This window comes from Oryctolagus cuniculus, chromosome 10 (genome assembly GCF_051225735.1).
Source record: "Oryctolagus cuniculus isolate XC-2025 breed Fujian yellow rabbit chromosome 10, ASM5122573v1, whole genome shotgun sequence".
NCBI lineage: Eukaryota > Metazoa > Chordata > Mammalia > Lagomorpha > Leporidae > Oryctolagus > Oryctolagus cuniculus.
Genome location: NC_142876.1, coordinates 69,196,626 through 69,215,361, shown reverse-complemented (window position 1 = coordinate 69,215,361; position 18,736 = coordinate 69,196,626). Strand labels below are relative to the sequence as shown.

Here is an 18,736-nt window from a genome sequence, read left to right as displayed (position 1 = left end):
CCAGCGCCCCGACCGGGACTAGAACCCGGTGTGCCGGTGCCGCTAGGTGGAGGATTAGTCTATTGAGCCGCGACGCCGGCCTTGTGTTCTGTTTTAACTCTTATCTGAAGAATCTGCTCCAGGCCAGAATTCCATGTGTGATCTTTTTGAGTTGTGACCACAAAGGTGTTATTTGGCAAGCCTCACAAGGATTGAGGTGGGGAGCTGCCACCCCCCACCATGCTAGACTTGGAGCACAGCTAACCCCAAGCAATGGGTCCACCCCACCTATGTGCTCCCCTCAAAACCCAAACAGCAAGAGCTGTGTCTTCTGAGAAAGAGAATTTTTTTTTGACAGGATGCCAAGGAGATGGGAGAAAAACCCAAACTGATCCCCCTGTTCAAAGGGAATTTGGGAATTTATGAAGTTTGGGGAAATGGGACATAACTGGGTGACACTAGGTGTTATATAGGTGAAAATGGATATAGAGAGTCCTTTGAACATGCACATTAGGAGATCATGCTTCTACATGCATACGTTTATATGTTCAGAGATGGCTGCTGAACCTTCCTTGAGGATCATGATGAACTGTAAAGTGACTCTGGTCCATGTGAGTCCACCTGCAGACTCCAGTCACAATTTTGGCCACAGCTGGTTCTGTCCTTGTTTTATCGGGGAGCCTACAAAGCTAATCAGGGCCAGCATTGTAAGCCACAGCTTTGACTTCCAAATGGAAGTGCTGGTTTCATGTTCCTGTTCAAGCTTCTCCTCTTCTGATCCAGCTTCCTGCTAGTGTGCCTGGGAAAGCAGCAAAAGATGCCCAGTGCTTGGACCCCAGTCACCCTTGTGGGAGACTCAGATGGAGTTTCTGGATTCTGGCTTAAGCTGGGCCAGCCCTGTCTGTTGCAGCCATTTGGGGAGTGAACCAGTGAAAGGAAGATAACTCTTCCCCCCACATACACCCTTTTTCTTCTCTTGCATTCTCTTGGAACAAAAAAAAAAAAAAGATGGCCCAGCAGATTTTTAACAATGATAACTATTATGGGATATTAAGTTACCATGCACCAGGTGGCCAAATGGCTAGCATGGGTTGTTAGTATAACAGGCAGCTAAGGGAGGCCTGCTGTTAGACAAAGGGCAGAGGGCTACTTTCTTATCCAGTTTCTCAGTGGATGCACTGCAGTTTGCAGGAGTTGCAGGCAGAAGACCCATATTCGGCACCCCCGCTCCAGTCAGTCATCAGTGCGTCTGCACATCTAGCCCAGGCACCTCGGTAAACATGCACCATCATAGAACTGCCCCAGGTGAGAACCTTCTTACCTGGGGAGGCTGACGGACACCTCCCCAACTGACTCAGTGCCCCGTACTTTTCCACTCCTGTCCTTCCCTTCCTTCAGGCCCTCAGGTCCCGGCAGCCCAGCTCACTCCCACTCAGCTCTAGGCATAGTCACACTATGCAAATATTTGCTTTTCTTTGTCTTCGAATCCAGTAGGTCCTTCATGAATTCAGAATTGAGTGAATGAAAGCATGTCTCGACAAGCCCGAGGGAGCTCATTAATGGTGGATAATGGACTATAACAAGCGAAAATGTACTTGGTGTGATGGTAAACGCCTGCATTTAGGTGTAACGCAGGAACTGAAGAAGTGCGGAACGGGAGTGCGGGGTTGACCAGTCAGTCTAGGAATCAGCAGTGTATCAGCTCTGATGTCTCGAAGCACGTGGCATATTATCTGTCATCCTGATACTGATTGGCTTATTAATATTTCCCTAAATTAATAAGGTGTGTGGGTTCTTGCCATGAATTCAGACAACAATTCTGAATACTGGCTCAAATAGACCAGGCAGCATGGTAAGTTTTTAAGCTTTTTACTCAGTGAGAGAAATGCATAGGAGAGTGAGGGCTTTAAGGGAGAAAGGAAAGTCCGGAAATTAAGTTGGGGCCATACCAAGCAGAGAGCAGGTCAAGAGCCACATGCAGCAAGCCTTTGGTTAAGAGCAGTTACCACTAGCAGCTTATCATGGACAACAAAGCGAAGGCAGAGAGCACAGAAGGCAGAGAGTGCAGGTGCTCCAAAGGCCACGTGCCCCAAAGGCGCAGGGCAACAACAGCAACTAAAGTCCATAATGGCGAAAAAGGGGAAAAAAGGCCTGGGCCCACCATGCTCCATTCCTTTTATCCACTTTCAAAGGGGAGTGGTGATGTAGCTGGATTGGCAGGTGGGCATACAGGTGGGGTCAGGTAGGGGCATGATATCACACAGGGGGTGCGGTGAAGGCGTGGTCCCCAGCTTCCAAACCTAATTGAATTTTATCCTATATGCTTGTCTATATCAATCCAAGAAGATTCATGTTCAGTTCCAGGCATGCTCTAAAGAGTTCATATATAAATATATGGCTGAATGTATTTAAATATACAGTCATGGAACTAACGTTGTAGCATAGCAGGTTAAGTCGATGCCTGAAATGCCAGGCATCCCATGAGAGTGCCAATTTGAATCCTGGCTGCTCCACTTCCAGTCAAGCTCCCTGCTAATGCACCTGGAAAGACATCAGAAGATGGCCTAAGTGCTTGGGCCCCTGTTACCCATATGGGAGACCCAGGCTCCTGGTTTGTGGCCATTTAGGGAGTGAATCAATGGATTTCAGAAGATCTATGTGTCTCTTCCTCTCTCTGTAACTCTGCCTTTCAAATAAATAAGTAAATCTTAAAAAAAAATACATACAGTCATGTACAGAAAAAAAATCCTCCAAGGAGAGCATGGACTGAAACAGCCAGCTGCTGTTTTCCCATTTTCCCTCCCAGAGGTGACTGCCACTGACGCCATTCTTTGGAAGGAGTGCTGATGGATGAGAACAGCTCCAAGGGAGTGACTGAGTGGATTAGGCACTTATCTTGGAAAAGGAAAGATCTAGCTGTGGTGAAGAGTCAGGTGACATAACCTGTTCTCAGGAAAAGGGGGCAGAACAGGGGGCATTTGCTGTGACACCCTTCCCAAGCCTCAGCCTCATTTTCTGTTCATAAGGGTTATCTCTGTTTCTAAAGGAGTCCCCACTCCCACCCCTAATTGAGTAAGGTGAGCACTACTCACTAATTCTGAATCTACCCTTGGGCCAGGATTGTCTACCTGACTCCTATGACTAAAAATAGAAAAGTACAGTGAGGCAGGGCATTGCTCAAGATCTGGAAATTCTCCCAGATTCCTGTTCAAAGGTGGGGTGAGCTGCAGAAGGCTGGCGAGCCCGCACCGGCAGCCTTCAAGTAGAGGCTGATGCCTGCCTGCAGGTATGGGAGGAGAAACTGGCCACCTCCTCCAGCTCTAGGAATCTACAGCTCTAAGCTAAGCTATAGAGCAAGGAGAAGCTATGCTCTAGCTGTTGTGAGAGTTGGCATCCCAAGTCCAGACACGTTTGTTAGCTGGGTTTAAGTTGCTCTAGTACAATAAAATAATTCAAATACACTTTCATATGTATTCTGTATTTCCGAATGGCCTTTTATCAAACAAGTAGGAAGCTATTAATTTTAATTTGCAATAGATTTCTCATTGATTATTCCTAGGGGCAGGGGTGGTTTTGTCTAGTGTCTGAGACTCCACTTAAGACACCACATCCCATATCAGATACCTGGGTTCAGTTCCCAGCTCTGGCTCCTGATTCCAGTTTCCTGCTAATGCAGACACTGGGAGGCAGAGGTGAGTGGTGATGACTCTAACAGTTGAATTCTTGCCTCCTACATGGGAGACTTGTATTATGTTGCCAGCTCTTGGCTTCAACCCAGCCAAGCCTCAGCTGTTGCAGGCATTTGGGGAGTCAACCATGGATAGGAGCTCGCTCTCTGCCTCTCAAATATTTTAAAAACAATATTTACTTAGGGGGGGCATGTGTTTGGCACAGCAGTTAAGTCGCCTCTTGGGAGGTCTGCATTCCATTTTCGGTCTGCTGGTTAGTCTCAGCTACTCTGCTTCCCATCCAGGTTCCTGCTAATGCATCATGGGAGGGGGTAAATGATGACTCAAGTCGTTGCCACCCAACATGAGACCTGGGTGGGTTTCCAGGCTCCGGGCTCAAGCCCTGGCCATTTCAGCCATATGAGGAGTAAATCAGCAGGAAGGAGATCTATGTAAGTCCGTCTCTCTCTGCCTTCAAAAGGAGTAAACGATTTTTAAAAAAAATTAAAAGTGTTTATTCAATTACCCCTAATCTCCTACTCCTCTAGCCATACTCTTGGACACTGGATTCCTTGCCTCAAAATAGCCCAGAAGCGGTCTTTTGCTCTTCTTTCTGTAAATTTTCCTATGCCGTGAGAAGTAGCAACCCCATACCACTACCCTGTCATCATCAAAGCTGCCGTTAACAGTCGAGTGCGGCTTCGTGGTCCTCCACGCTCATCAGTAGACACTTGGTCACCACGAACCACTAGTTTGACGAACGGTGGTGACAGCCACGTGCTCTGCATTCCTCTTCAGGGTTGAGCGGGCTCACCCAAGATGCTTGGGAGGAGGGGCGCCAGCATGCCTCGAGGCGCGCAAGGCAACCTGGGAGTGGTAGTTCTGGACTCCCGGTACGCGGTAGAGGCGGCTCCGGCTCAGCGGTTCCTGTGAGGTTACGCAGAGGCGGGAAAGAGGGCACACGGAAGGTAGGAGGGTGAGTTCCCAACTGTGTTACGCGAGGAGGGGCCGAGGCTGCGCGCTCAGTGCTGAACTGGAGGATGGGCCCGCACCTCAGTGTCTTCGGAGACGTTGCTGTCCTGGTGTCAGCGAGGGAAGGGTGAGGCGACGCCGGAGTCGCGTCCCAGCAGCTCGCTCTCTCTCTCTCTCTCTCTCTCTCGATCTCACCCCCCACCCCCCACCTCAGAGCTCCGCCGCCATCTCCACCATGCAGTCCAGGGAAGACGCTCCGCGTTCTCGCGGCCTCGCCAGCCCCAGGGTGGGAGGGGGCCCGAGAAGTTTGAGAAGCGCACAGTTTCAGCTTTCTTAAGAGGGCCCCAGGAATTGCAGGACTCAGCCCATTCTGCAGCCCCGCTGGCACAGCTCAGGTCGTTCTGTGACTCGCGGCTGCTGTGCGATGTGACCACCGAGGTGGTGTCGCCCGGCTGCGGGCCTGGCAGCGGGCGCCTGTTCCCCTGCAACCGCAACATGCTGGCCACCTCGTGCCCCTACTTCCAGAGCATGTTCACGGGCGGCACGTGCGAGAGCCAGCAGGCCAGTGTGACCATGCACGGCGTGGACGCCGAGTCCTTCGAGGCCCTGTTAGAGTACTGCTACACGGGCTGTGTGTCCCTGAGTGAGGCCAATGCGCAGGGCCTCTTCGCCTCCTCTGACGTGCTGCAGCTCGAGTATGTGCGGGAGGCCTCTGCCTCCTTCTTAGCCTTAGTCTTGATCTGGCCAACTGCACGGCCATCTTCAAGTTTGCTAATACCTTTGGCCACGCCAAGCTGAGATCTCAGGCCCAGTCCTTTATAGCTCACGACTTCAAGCAGCTCAGCCGGATGGGTTCAGTTCCTGAGGAGACTAGCAGATCGGACCCTAGCCCAGCTGCTGGCCATCCTGGGCCTAGATAGTCTGAACACAGAGAGCGAGCAGGTGGTGGGCCATGTGGCCCTGAAGTGGATAGAAGCTGGCCCCAAAGAGCGGGGTCCCAGTGCTGTGGAAGTCTTCAAGTGCGTCCGCTGGACACTGTTTACCAAAGATGAACAGGACTACCTGGAAGGGCTGCTGGCCAAGCCCACTGTGAAGAAGTACTGCCTGGACGTTATTGTGAAGGCCTTGTGGATGCGCTACGGTGACATGCCAGATGTCTCTGGTGCCGATGCCAGACAGCACCAGCAATGCCAGCAGCTCTGTTGTATCTGCAGGAGAAAATCCCCTCCAGAGGCTGGGTGTGTGTGCCAAGGAGATGGTGATCTTATTTGGACGTCCCAAAGATCCCTTTATCTGTTGTGACCGTACTCTGGGGATATTTACAAAGTGCCCTCACCTTTGACCTGCCTTGCTCTTACTGGGGCTGTCGTGACTTTTACTGTTTGTATCTCTCCAGATCATGATATCTATCTAGCTGCCCAGTCCAGGAAGGAACTCTGGGTGTACACACCGGCCCAAAATAGTTGGCAGCAACTTCCAGACCACTTGCTGTGTCATGAGGGTATGACTATCACATATCTCCGTGGCTATATTTACATTTTGGGTGGGCGAGACCCTATTACTGGAGTTAAATTGAAGAAAGTGGAGTGTTACAGTGTTCAGCCAATGGGTATTAGTGGCCTCACTACCTCATTCTTTTATGTCTTTTGACCTAATCATATCTCGAAACTCTCTATACCCTCAACAGTAAGCGCATGTATCATTACGATCCTAGCCACAATGTGAGGCTGAAGTGTCTTTTTTGACAGGCAGAGTGGACAGTGAGAGAGAGAGACAGGTCTTCTTTCTGCCGTTGGTTCACCCTCCAGTGGCCGCCGCGGCTGGCACGCTGCAGCCGGCGCACCGCTCTGATCCGATGGCAGGAGCCAGGTACTTATCCTGGTCTCCCATGGGGTGCAGGGCCCAAGTACTTGGGCCATCCTCCACTGTACTCCCTAGCCACAGCAGAGAGCTGGCCTGGAAGAGGGGCAACCGGGACAGAATCCAGCGCCCTGACTGGGACTAGAACCTGGTGTGCTGGTGCCGCAAGGCGGAGGATTAGCCTAGTGAGCCATGGCGCTGGCTTGAAGTGTCTTTCTGTTAAGCGCAGTAACTTTCACGAAGCATGTGTCTTCAATGATGAGATCTATTGTATCTGTGACTTACCAGTCATGAAGATTTACAACCCATTCAGAGCACATTGGAGGCAGATTAATAATATTCCCATGGTGGCAGAGACCAACAACCACAGGATTATCAGCCATGGTCAAAAATTGTTGCTTATCACCTCCCGCAACTCAGGATGGAAAAAGAACCAAGTGACTGTGTATGAATATGATACTACAGAAGACCGATGGATAAATATAGGCACTCCGTTAGGCCTCTTGCAGTTCGACTCTTACTTTTTTTGCCTCTCAGCTCAGGTTTATCCTTGCTGCCTTGAGCCTGGTCAGAGTTTCCTCACTGAAGAGGATGATATACCAAGTGAATCTAGTACTGAATGGGACTCGGGTGGATTCAATGAGCTGGGCTCTGAGCCAAGTAGTTCAAGTTCTATGGCTGATGAAGATTTGTGGGTGTATTGAAACGCACAAGCTCAGCAGGGTTTGTTATAACAACATTGAGACACCAGGTGTTTTTACTGCTGTGGATGGAAAGTATCTTAAAGGGAAAACATTTCCTACAGGGCAGGCAGGAGTTAATTAACTGCAGGTTTGGTTTAGAACAGGGTCATGCTTGAAATACTAATGTAACTTTATGTTACAAAATTTTAGCAGTCAGAGGAATCAACCTGTTTAGTAGTTTACTCTAAGAGTCCAGTGTTGATTTCCTTGTTTGCTAACAGTTGTGCTTTATTATAGTAATTTAGTGTTCCAGTAAATTTTACATTGTTTTGTGCCACAGGCACTGTAACTTTTACATCCAGTTTTTAGGGGTTGGTGCTGTGGCATAGTGGGTAAAGCCGCTGCCTGCAGCTCCAGCATCCCATTTGGGCGCCAGTTCGAGTCCCAGCCGCTCCACTTCCCATCCAGCTCTCTGCTAATGCTCCTCAGAAAGCAGTGGAAGATGGCTGAAGTCCTTGGGCCCCTATACCCATGTGGGAGACCCAGAAGAAACTCCTGGCTCCTGGGTTCAGATTGGCCCAGCTCCAGCCATTGTGGCCATTTGGGGAGTAAACCAGCAGATGGAAGATCTCTCTCTAACTGTGCTTTTCCTATAAATTTCATCAGGAGCCAGGAGCTTCTTCTGGGTCTCCCTTGTGGGTGGCAGGGGCCAGAGTACTTGGGCCATCTTCCACTGCTTTCCCCGACCATAAGCAGGGAGCTGGATTGGAAGTAGAGCAGCCAGGACTCAAACCATTGCCCAAATTGAATGCTAGCTGCGCAAGCAGAGGCTTAACCTGCTATGCCACAGCGCCTGCCTCCCAATACACACCTCATACATATTGTGTGAAGGTTGTTTGATACAATATTTTAAATAATTTTGTGCATGAAACAGAGTTGTGGTATAAAATTTTCCGCTTGTGGTATTGTGTTGTGCTCAAAAAGTTTCAGAATTTGGAGCACTTCAATTTTAGATTTTCAGATTAGGGATGCTCAACCTGTATTCTTTTTCCTGCCAGCAGGAGCTTAGCCCTGTGGTCAAGGCCAAAGACACATCCATGTCAATCCTGTAATGTAATGTTTGAGAGTGTTTCCTTGGTCTACTCACACCAGTATGACAAAAGTCATGGTTCAGTCAAGAAAATAGAAATAACTCTCAGCATTTCAACAGAATTTAATTTAAAAAATTGAGTGAGCAGGCAAAAAATAGAAGCAGCAAATATAGCAAACTTAGAAGCAGCTATCAAGGTTAGCGGTGGGGAAACAGAGGGTGGGGTTGGGATGTCAGAACCCCAAAGGTGGGAGGAGGAGTGTTACAGAACTGGGAACCAGATCTTAGGCAAGGGCACCACTGTGCCTGTCCCAGAAGGCTAAGACAGGGGGACCTCCAGGAAACAGGAAACGGTGCCGTGTAGCTGGGGTTGTAACCTCTACAAGACACAGTGAGGCTGCTCCAGCTGTGGAGCCAAAGGGTGCTAACAAGCAGCTTGTTCTCTTCTAGCCCTCCCACCCCATCCCGTCTCTTTCCAGCACTCATAGTGCTGGATCCTAACAGGGAACCAGCTGGCCAAAGAGAAGTGTACTTGTGGAGTCAGCCTAAGCATCAGATTGCAGAGTACAGAAGGGTGGGGTTGAGTTGAGCGGATCTGAGCGGATCACTTACCAACCAGCACTCTAGCCCTCCTGCAGGAGGTTTGTGCTCCTCAGGGTTGCTGACGTAGTCCTTCCTGACCCTGCTGGCCTCTTCCTCTCTTTGAAGAAGCCTCTTTCCTGTATCTTAAGTAGAACAAGTGATGCCTTCCTTATTTTACTCCATGGCACCTGCTCAGGTGCTGTGAAAGCACTGGAAACACCTTATTTATTGATTAGCACATCTGTTTTGCACTACTAATTCCTAAGCCTATTGCCGCATCTCCAAAACCAGCTGAGTCACTTCTTAGTATCCACAGGGGATTGGTTCCAGGACCCTCTGCAGATAGAAGAATCTGGGAATGTTCAAGTCCCTTCTATGAAGTGACGCTGATATTTGCATATAACATATGCACATTACCTATATACTTTAAAGAGAAAGGTTTTTTTAATACTTATTTTCATTTACTTTAAAGGTAGAGTGACACAACAAGAAAGATAGACACACAGAGCCAGAGAGAGAGAGTTTCCATTTGCTGGTTCACTTCTCAAATGTCAGGGATAGGCCAGGCCAAAGCAAGGAGCCTAGAGCTCTATCCAGGTCTCCTATGTAGGTAGTAGGGGCCCAGGGACTTGAACCATCATCTGCTGCCTCCCAGGATGCATTAGCAGGAAACTGTATTAGAAGTGAAGTAGCTGGGACAAAAACTGACACTCTAACATAAAGTGTGAGCTTCCCAAGCAGAGGCTTAAACATGTCGCCCCACAATACCCACCCCTACCCTGGATGCTTTAAATCATCTCCAGATTATTGAGAATACCTAAAACAGTGCCTACACATTACTTCATTAGTATGGACTCAGCATAGTACTTGACCCATGACACATTCAAATTTCGCTCTATGGAATTTTCTGGAAAAATTTTTGTGGTTTATTATTTTTGATCTGCAATTGGTTGAATCTGCTGATGGGAATTCTGCAAATACAGAGGGCCAACTGTATTACGGTTTGGTATATAAGTAGGTATTTCAAAAACATTTGTTCAATGGGAGTGTATCTAAAGTGCTTTGCAAATTATGGCATTGGTATTCTAGTTTAAGAAGTCATATAAAATACATACACAAATTTAAAATGATTGTGATAGGAGATGGCAGAGTTTCATTCATTTTTTAATTTTCCACTCTTATTTGGATATAGAAATTGTTGACAAACCTATATAGTTAACAAATATGTATATAGATATATATTGAGCTGTTGCTGGTGTGTGGAATCCAGAAGTCCAGGAACCAGCAGTAAAGGGGACACCTCCCATAAGCCTTTCCTTTACCAAGAAGGAAAGAACTGGGGGAGGGGCATCACTGACAGGGGCGAGCCATTGTGAGAATCCCTAGGACTTCTGAGACTGAATTGGTTTGTCCAAGTACTCTCTCATAATACCCTTTTAGAAGAGAAAAAAATCCACTGGAAAAACATTACTTTTATAAAAATATTCCATAAATTGTATTAATGTGGTCAGGTATTTGGCCTAGTGGACAAAATGCCTGCATCTCACATCAGAGTTCTGGGTTCAGTACCCACCTACAACTCCTGCTTCCTGCTAATGTGCACCCTGGGAAGCAGCAGGTAATGGCTCTGGTCTGCCAATCACATGGGACACATACATTGAGTACGTAGCTCCTGGCATCAGCCCCCTCCCAGCTCCAGCAGGCATTTGGAGAGTGAATCATCAGATGGAGCTCTGTCTTTTAAATAAAAATTGATTAATTTTTAAAAATTGTACTAATAAGAAAAATATGTGGTCATTAAGTGCAAAGAGCCTTGACCTTTTCTATGACTTGGGCAACTCAGTTTCCTCCCCTTTTCTAAACTTATGGCTGGACAACTATCAGCTGAATGTTTAGTAGAAAAGATGTAGTATGCTATTTTTATATTAATGATACTAATATTATTATGCTATATTATGTCCATATATTGTACTATTACATTTTATTTCAGAAAAGAATACTTAGTGCTTACTTTTTAGTTGTCTAAAATTATAAAATTAAGGGGCTGGTGCTGTGGTGTAGCAGGTCAAGCAGCTGCCTGCAGTGCCGGCATCCCACATGGGTGCTGGTTTGAGATCTGGCTGCTCCACTTCCGATCCAGTTCTCTGCTGTGGCCTGGGAAAGCAGTAGAAGATGGCCCAAGTCCTTGGGCCCCTGCACCTGTGTGGGAGACTTGGAAGAAGCTCCTGGCTCCTGGCTTCGGATTTGCCCAGCTCTGTCCATTGTAGCCATTTGGGGAGTGAATCAGAGGATGGAAGACCTTGCTCTCTCTTTGCCTCTGCCTCTATGTAACTCTGACTTTCAAATAAATAAATAAACCTTTAAATAAATTATAAAATTATAAACTAATGTTGGGGCCACTGTTGTGGTGCAGCAAGTTAAGCTGTCACTTGCCCATATCAGCAGTCCCAGCTGCTCTACTTCTAATCCAGCTTCCTGCCAATGCTCCTGGGAAGGCAGTGGATGATGGCCTACATGCTTGGGCCCTTGGCACCCACGTGGAAGACAAGGATGGAGTTCCTGGTTCCTGGCCCAGCCCTGGATTTTGCAGGCATTTGGAGAATGAATCAGTGGAAAGAAGATAATTTTTCTCTCCTTCTCCCTCTTCTTTTTTTTTTAATTTTTAAAGATTATTTATTTATTTATTTAACAGGAAGAGCTACAGACAGTGAGAGAGAAAGAGAGAGAGACAGAGAGAAAGGTCTTCCTTCCATTGGTTCACTCCCCAAATGGCCGTAACAGCTGGAACTGTGCCAATCTGAAGCCAGGAGCCAGGAGCCTCCTCCGGGTCTCCCACATGGGTGCAGGGGCCCAAGCACTTGGGCCATCCTCCACTGCCTTCCCAGGCCACAGCAGAGAGCTGGACTGGAAGAGGAGCAACCGGGACTAGAACCTGGCGCCCACATGGGATGCTGGCGCCGCAGGCAGAGAATTAATCTAGTGCACCACGGCGCTGGCCCCTCTTTCTTTCTCTTCCTTTCTTCCTTCCTTCCTTCCTTCCTTCCTTCCTTCCTTTCTTTAAAAAGATTTATTTATTTATTTGAAAGTCAGAGTTACAGAGAGAGAGAGAGAGGGAGGTCTTCCATCCGCTGACTCACTCCCCAGTTGGCTGCAATGGCCAGAGCTGTGCTGATCCAAAGTCAGGAGCCAGGATCTTCTTCTAGGTCTTCCACGCAGGTACAGGGGCCCAAGGAGTTGGCTGTCTTCCGCTATCAAGCTATAATTTTGAAAGTCAATCTAATTCTTCCAAGCACTTCAAATACATAAGGAAACATTTTCACAGTCCGAATCTCCCTGTGTACCTAAGTACCTCATGTATAATAAGTCAGACTTAAAATCCTCCGGGGTTGGTGCTGTGGAATAGCAGGAAAACTGCTGCTTTCAATGCTAGCATCCCATATGGGCACAGGTTTGCGTCCCAGCAGCTCTACTTCTGATCCACCTCTCTGCTAATGGCCTGGGAGAAGCAGCAGAAGATAGCGTTAAGTGCTTGGGCCCCTGCCACCCACATGGGCGACATGGAAGAAGCTCCTGGCTCCTGGCTCCAGCCTGGCCCAGTTCCAACCATTGCAGCCATTTGGAGAGCAAACCAGCAGATGGAGGATATTTCTCTCTGCCTCCCCCTCTTTCTGTAATTCTGCCTTTCAAATAAAATAAAATAAGTCTTAAAAAAAAAAAAAAGACATGTGTGCTCCCTGTCTGTCCATATGTTGCCCTGTGGCACTGCAGGGCTCAGCCAACAAGAAAGCCATCATCAGAGGCTGAACCGTGAGGCCAACCTGACCCTGTGACCCTCCAGAGCCGTGATCCACAATAAACCCCTTTCCTTTAAAACACAGCTGGCCTCAGAGATTTCATTATGGTAATAAAAAGCTGACCGATATTAGTATACTCCCGCGCAACATGGGTTTGATCCATTTCATCATCCAAAGTTAAAAATATGTTCCCCTAGCCAAGGGAACAGATTTCACACCTCAAGCCCTTCTAGTCTGGAGTGGCTGCTGTTTGGAGAGTCAAGTGCAAGTGACAGGCTTGGCCTGGGTCTTGGATCTCATGATTGGAGAAGAGGTGGCTAACACTTCTCTGTCTTGGCTGATTTTTTTTTACTCTCAATGTTTTTGTTTTCCTGATGACAGTTAACCCTCCACCACTCTGCTCTGTCCCTTGTTTCCCTTGTCTGTTACCTTCACCCTGACAGCCCCACAACATCAAGTGTGCATCTGCTGGGGCCTAGAAATATTCTCTTAATTCCCTGATTTGCACAGTTGACTTTTGTTGTCAGATGAAACATGAAGTGGCATATAGTCAGGGTTTAACATATGCACTAACCTGTTACTAGGAAGTTGTGGATAGCTTTTCTTTAGCACACTTCATTCTGTTTGCCCTCATCTTTTTTTTTTTCTTCTTTCTTTCTTTCTTTTTTTTTTTTAATTTGAGAGGCAGAGAGAAAGTCAGAGAGAACTCCCATCTTCTGATTCACTCCCCAAATGCACACAAGCACAAGATGTCCAATACTGGACTGGATTGAAGCCAGGAACCAGGAACTCAATCCAAGTCTCCCATGTAGGTGGCTGCTGGAACTGTTACTTGAGCCATCCCTATGGTATCCTAGGGTCTGCATTATCAAGAAGCGGGAGACTGGAGCCAGAGGTGGATATTGAACCCAGATACTCTGTCATGAGTTATAGATGTCTTTGTTTTTGGACAGGCAGAGAGGGCACACACACACACACGGAGAGAGAGAGAGAGAGAGAAATAAATATCTTCCATCTGCTGATTCGTGCCTCTCTGGGTATGCGCATCAGCAGGAAACTGGATCAGAAGCTAAAATGGGACTCGAACTCAAGGGCACCACCCTTGGAAGGGGTTAATGCCCATCTCACCAGAGTGGGTTAGATCTTGAGGATCTAGATCAGTTACTCGGCGTGTGAGTGGTGTAAAGTGATTGTACTGTTGTGGCATAGTGGGTTAAACTGTTTCCTGCAATGCTGGCATCCTGTATAGGCAATGGTTCAAGTCGTGGTTGTTCCACTTATGATCCAGCTCCCTGTTAATAGCCTGGGAAACGCAGCAAAAGATGGCTCAAGTGTTTGGGCCCCTGCCACCCTTGTGGGAGATCTGGAAGAAGCTCCTGGCTCCTAGCTTTGACCTGGCCCAGTCCTGGCTGTTGTGGCCATATGGGGAGTGCACCAGCAGAGGGAAAATCATTCTTTCTCTCTGTCTGTCTCTCATTCTGTGTAATTCTTTCCAACAAATAAATAAATCTTTAAAAAAAGTTATTCTACCAAGTGTGTTTGGACTCTTCTTTTTTTTTTTTTTTTAAAGATTTATTTATTTACTTGAAAGTGAGAGTTACAGAGAAGCAGAGGTGGAGACAGAGAGAGAGAGAGGTCTTCCAAACCTGAAGCCAGGAGCTAGGAGCTTCTTCTGTGTCTCCCACGCAGATGCAGGGGCCCAAGGATTTGGGCCATCTTCTACTGCTTTCCCAGGCCATAACAGAGAGCTGGGTCAGAAATGGAGCAGCCAGGCATCAAACTGGAGCCCATAAGGGATGCTGGTACTGCAGGCAGCAGCTTTACCCACTACACCACAGTGCTGGCCTCTGGGCTCTTCTGCATGCACCACTATCTGTCCTCACATGTGCCCTGCCCTGTGATGCCATTTGTCATGTTATACTGTAGACAGAAGACTCTCATTGAGACCAATCAGATGGCATTGCCCTGTCTTGGAATTTCAGCCATCAAAACTGTAAGCTAAACTTCTTTTCTTTATAACCACCCAGTCTCAGGTATTTTGTTATAGTAACATAAAATGGACTAAGACATTATGAGTTCACATTTATCCATCTAATTTATCTCCATCTTTACTGAATATTCTTTTTGTTGAATGCAATCATGTTTTGTTTTGTTTTGTTTTTACAGGCAGAGTGGACAGTGAGAGAGAGAGACAGAGAGAAAGGTCTTCCTTTACCATTGGTTCACCCTCCAATAGCCGCTGCGGCCGGTGCACCGCGCTGATCCGATGGCAGGAGCCAGGTGCTTCTCCTGGTCTCCCATGCGGGTGCAGGGCCCAGGGACTTGGGCCACAGCAGAGAGCTGGACTGGAAGAGGAGTGACTAGAACAGAATCCAGTGCAAATGCAATCATGTTTTAAAATAATATTTGTGTTGGAGCCGGTGTTGGGTAAAGCCACTGCCTGTGATGTCAGCTTCACTTCTGATCCAGCTCCCTGTTAATGCACCTTAGGAAAGCAGTGGAGATGGCCCAAGTGCTTGGGCCACTGCACCCATGTGGGAGACCCAGAAGAAGCTCCTGGCTCCTGGCTCCTGGCTTTCAGACCAGCTCAGCTGTTGCAGCCATTTGGGGAGTGACCCAGTGGATGGAAAATCTCTCTATCTCTGCCTCTTCCTCTCTCTCTCTCTCTAATTCTGCCTTTCAAATAAATAAATATTTTTAAAAATATTAAAATATAAGAAATGGGGATACATTTCCCTCTTTATTTTCTTGCCAACTGTAATGTGCATACTTTAAGTTATTTTCCTCAAACTTTTTTTAATAAGTCACATTGTTCAGCTTTTCTATTATACAAATGTGCATGTACTTAGATCTTGGAAAACTCACCTGGCTTGTAATTGCATTCTCTTTCCTGTTTGAAATCCTTCTATGTGTCATTGGTCATTGTTCTAGATTTATTTAACAACTACACAGTCTATTAGGAGTCAGAATTTATGGGGTTGGAGCTGGAAAACTACAAAGCAGATATTCTTTAATACTTCTTGTAACATCCAAGATCAATGTGGTGCTTCATGAGTATCAGGCATAAATGGAACCCCGTATAAATGAAGGTCATTACCATAACTTTACAGGCCAAACTGCACTTTGAGCTTTGTTTCACATGTTTTAGTGCTCTAGTGTCAGTGCTGGGGGTGGGGATGGGGCGGGCAGGAAGAGAGGGACAGTTAGTCCGGGTCACTCAGTCACTTATGGCTCAGCTCATCTGACATTAATCCGACAAGCATGTGAGTTCTCACTGGCAGTCTCTGTTCTGGTCCCTGTGGATCACTGCCTTCGTGCGGATTCTGCTTTAGAGCCACCAAAACACTCTACAGGGAGTGGAGCACGTTTGCTCCCACAACCCAGATTGGGCCCCCCTGTATCCTGTATTATATAATCTCCTTGTTGTGCTGTGCGCTTTGTGGTGTTAGGATTTTTGTGAGTCTAAGTAAATTGGCGTTTTAATTATGATGAACACAACTATGTGCTGACAGTACTAACTGCATTTTGAGCCTTCTCTTGTAACTCAAGCTGAAAGTGAGCCAAGGGCTGCCTGATAATCACCTTGACAACTATGTGCTGATATGCAAATGAGGTAGTTGGTATCCAGGTCCTTTTCCTCCAAAACTGACACCTAGAAGTGAGTAAGACACCTTCTGGGACTATAAATATCACCAGAGACACGTCTCGCTGGCTGTGACTTCACTCGGAGAACCCTCGCTCTGAACAGGCATCCTCTGGGCTGCCAGAGGCTCCGGCTGAGAGAGAAAGTCCTTAATTCCCTGCTGGCAACTTGACGGCGTTCTGGGCTCATTTGACCATCACCTTGAAGGGACTGCTCTCCAGGATCTTAGGACAATTTCTTCCATGGATACATGGTGTTTGGTTCGTTACTAGAACTGTGCTAGAGTAATATTCTTTTACCTATATTTCTGGATATTGCTTTTGCTTGTTCTTCTTTTGTATGCACTGCAATACACTGATTCATTTGGAAACTCCCTGGACTTACTGGACTTGTCATTTGATTGCATGACTAAAGACCCTACTCCTCTGGGCTGGCATTGTGGCACAGCAGATTAAGCCGATGCATGCATTGCCCATCCCATATGGGCATCCATTGGAGTCCCTGTGGCTCCACTTCTGATTGAGTTCCCTGCTGGTGCACCTGGGAAAGCAGTGGAGGATGTCCTAGGTGTTTGGGCCCCTGCACCCAAGTGGGAGGCCCAGAAAAAGCTCCTGGCTCCTGGCTTGGCCTGGCTCAGCTTAGGCTGTTGCAGCCAACCTGGAAAGTGAACCAGTGGATAGAAGATACCTCTCTCTCTCTCTCTCTCCTCTCTCTCTCTGTCTCTTCTTTGTAACTCTGCCTTTCCAATGAATAATACATACATACATAAGAACCCACCCCTCTTGGTAGAAACAGAATCCTTGAGGCTACCAGAATCCTTGCTGGACCACCCTCTGGTCAGTGTGACACTGCTGGATGCTATGCAGCATGAGTGCGTTTAACAGAGTTGAATGAAAAGGCAGGACTCTGGAGAACAGTACACATAGAGAAACTGAGTTGAATGGACTTGTGATGTGAACTTTCTAGCCTTTGCTGACCTCACAGCAGAAACAGAAAGCAAGAATACACTAGCACAGGCCCAGGAGAACTCACCTGGGGGAGTGAGGCAAGCTGGCCTCGGGGACCCCAACACACCTTTGCCTTCAGGATACACACCTGTGCTCTGCTCCTCACCCCTGGGTTTATCTCTGGAAAATTTTTCATGGAAGTGCATGAGTGTTCTGTAGAGTTTGCAGCTCCTGAACATACAACTCACTGAACTGCCACAAAAAAAACAGCTCCAGATTAAACAGCAAGGCTTTATTTGAATGATATGAATAATTTTGCATGAATCCAAAAGGTAAAAAATTATTATGGAAATAAGTCTCCTTTCCATGGCATTTTCCAACCAACTCAATTTTTCCCAAAGAGAGAGAAAAAAATGTTGATAGTAGCTTCTTAACCAGTGGGTTTTTGACCAGACTTTCTGGCATTGGTCTGGGCCCCCATCTAGGTGAGGCTGGAAGGTTCTTTGAGCCCAAGGCTTTTGTCCTCAGGGTGCCTGCTAGCAGGGACATTGGGGAGGGCCCAGGGCCTCAGTCCAAACCAGCAGCTGGCACCAGGGACCCTGGGGGAGGGGTGACAGGTGTTGGGGGGTGCACAGAGTGGGGGAATCTGAGACGCCAAGCTTCTGGGCACTTGGCCACTGGTGAAGAGAGCTTGAGTTAGGTCCCTGCCCAAAGCAGGGCACCCGTGATGGTCAGTCCTGGGACAGGGGACAGGCATTCGCCAGGAGGGGGCGCCCTTTCGGGGGAGTGGAAGGAAGGCAGTGCGGGCCAAGCTGAATAGAGGTGGTCCCCCACGAGGCCGCCCCTCCCAGCTCTGGGGCCCACTGAGACTTCCCGGCTGCTCCCAGGCCAGGCGGCAGCACCTCGTGGAGGCGGGCGGGGTCGGAAGGCGAGGGCCCGCGGTGCTTTCAGCCTGGGGATTTCCTGGAGGAGATTTTATTTTATTTTTTTAATAGCCTGGCTGACGTAGGAGAACCCGATCAAGTACCATTTGGCAAGTGAGGAGTCCCTGTTCAAATTTAAACCTGAGAACTGAGTGGAGGGGGAGGGGGAGACCGGTCCACGCCGCGGCACCTCTAAACCAGTAAATACGGCCCGCCGGAACTGGGGCAAAGGTCGCGAGCTGGAAATTCGGCCCCAGAGGTTTGGGCTCTTCCCCTAGCTCAGCCAAGACATTTTCCACGTTAGAAATGACAGCGGGTAAAGCTGCCGCCTGCAGTGCCGGCATCCCATATGGGTGCCAGTTCGAGTCCCGGCTGCCCCTCTTCTGATCCAGCTCTCTGCTGTGGCCTGGGAAAGCAGTGGAAGATAGCCCAAGTCCCTGGGGCCCCTTCACCCACGTGGGAGACCCGTTAGAAGCTCCTGACTGCTGGCTTCGGATAGAGCACAATTCCAGGCGTTGTGGCCATCTAGAGGAAGATCTCTCTGCCTCCACCTCTGCCTGTCTTTAACTCTGCCTTTCAAATAAATAAATAAATC

At 47.9% G+C, this 18,736-nt stretch overlaps 1 pseudogene; it reads left to right on the top strand.

Annotated features, from left to right (window-relative positions):
- Positions 1-1,001: 1,001 nt before the first annotated feature.
- On the top strand, positions 1,002-7,796 carry LOC100350492 (kelch repeat and BTB domain-containing protein 6-like; annotated as a pseudogene).
- The last annotated feature ends 10,940 nt before the right edge of the window (positions 7,797-18,736 follow it).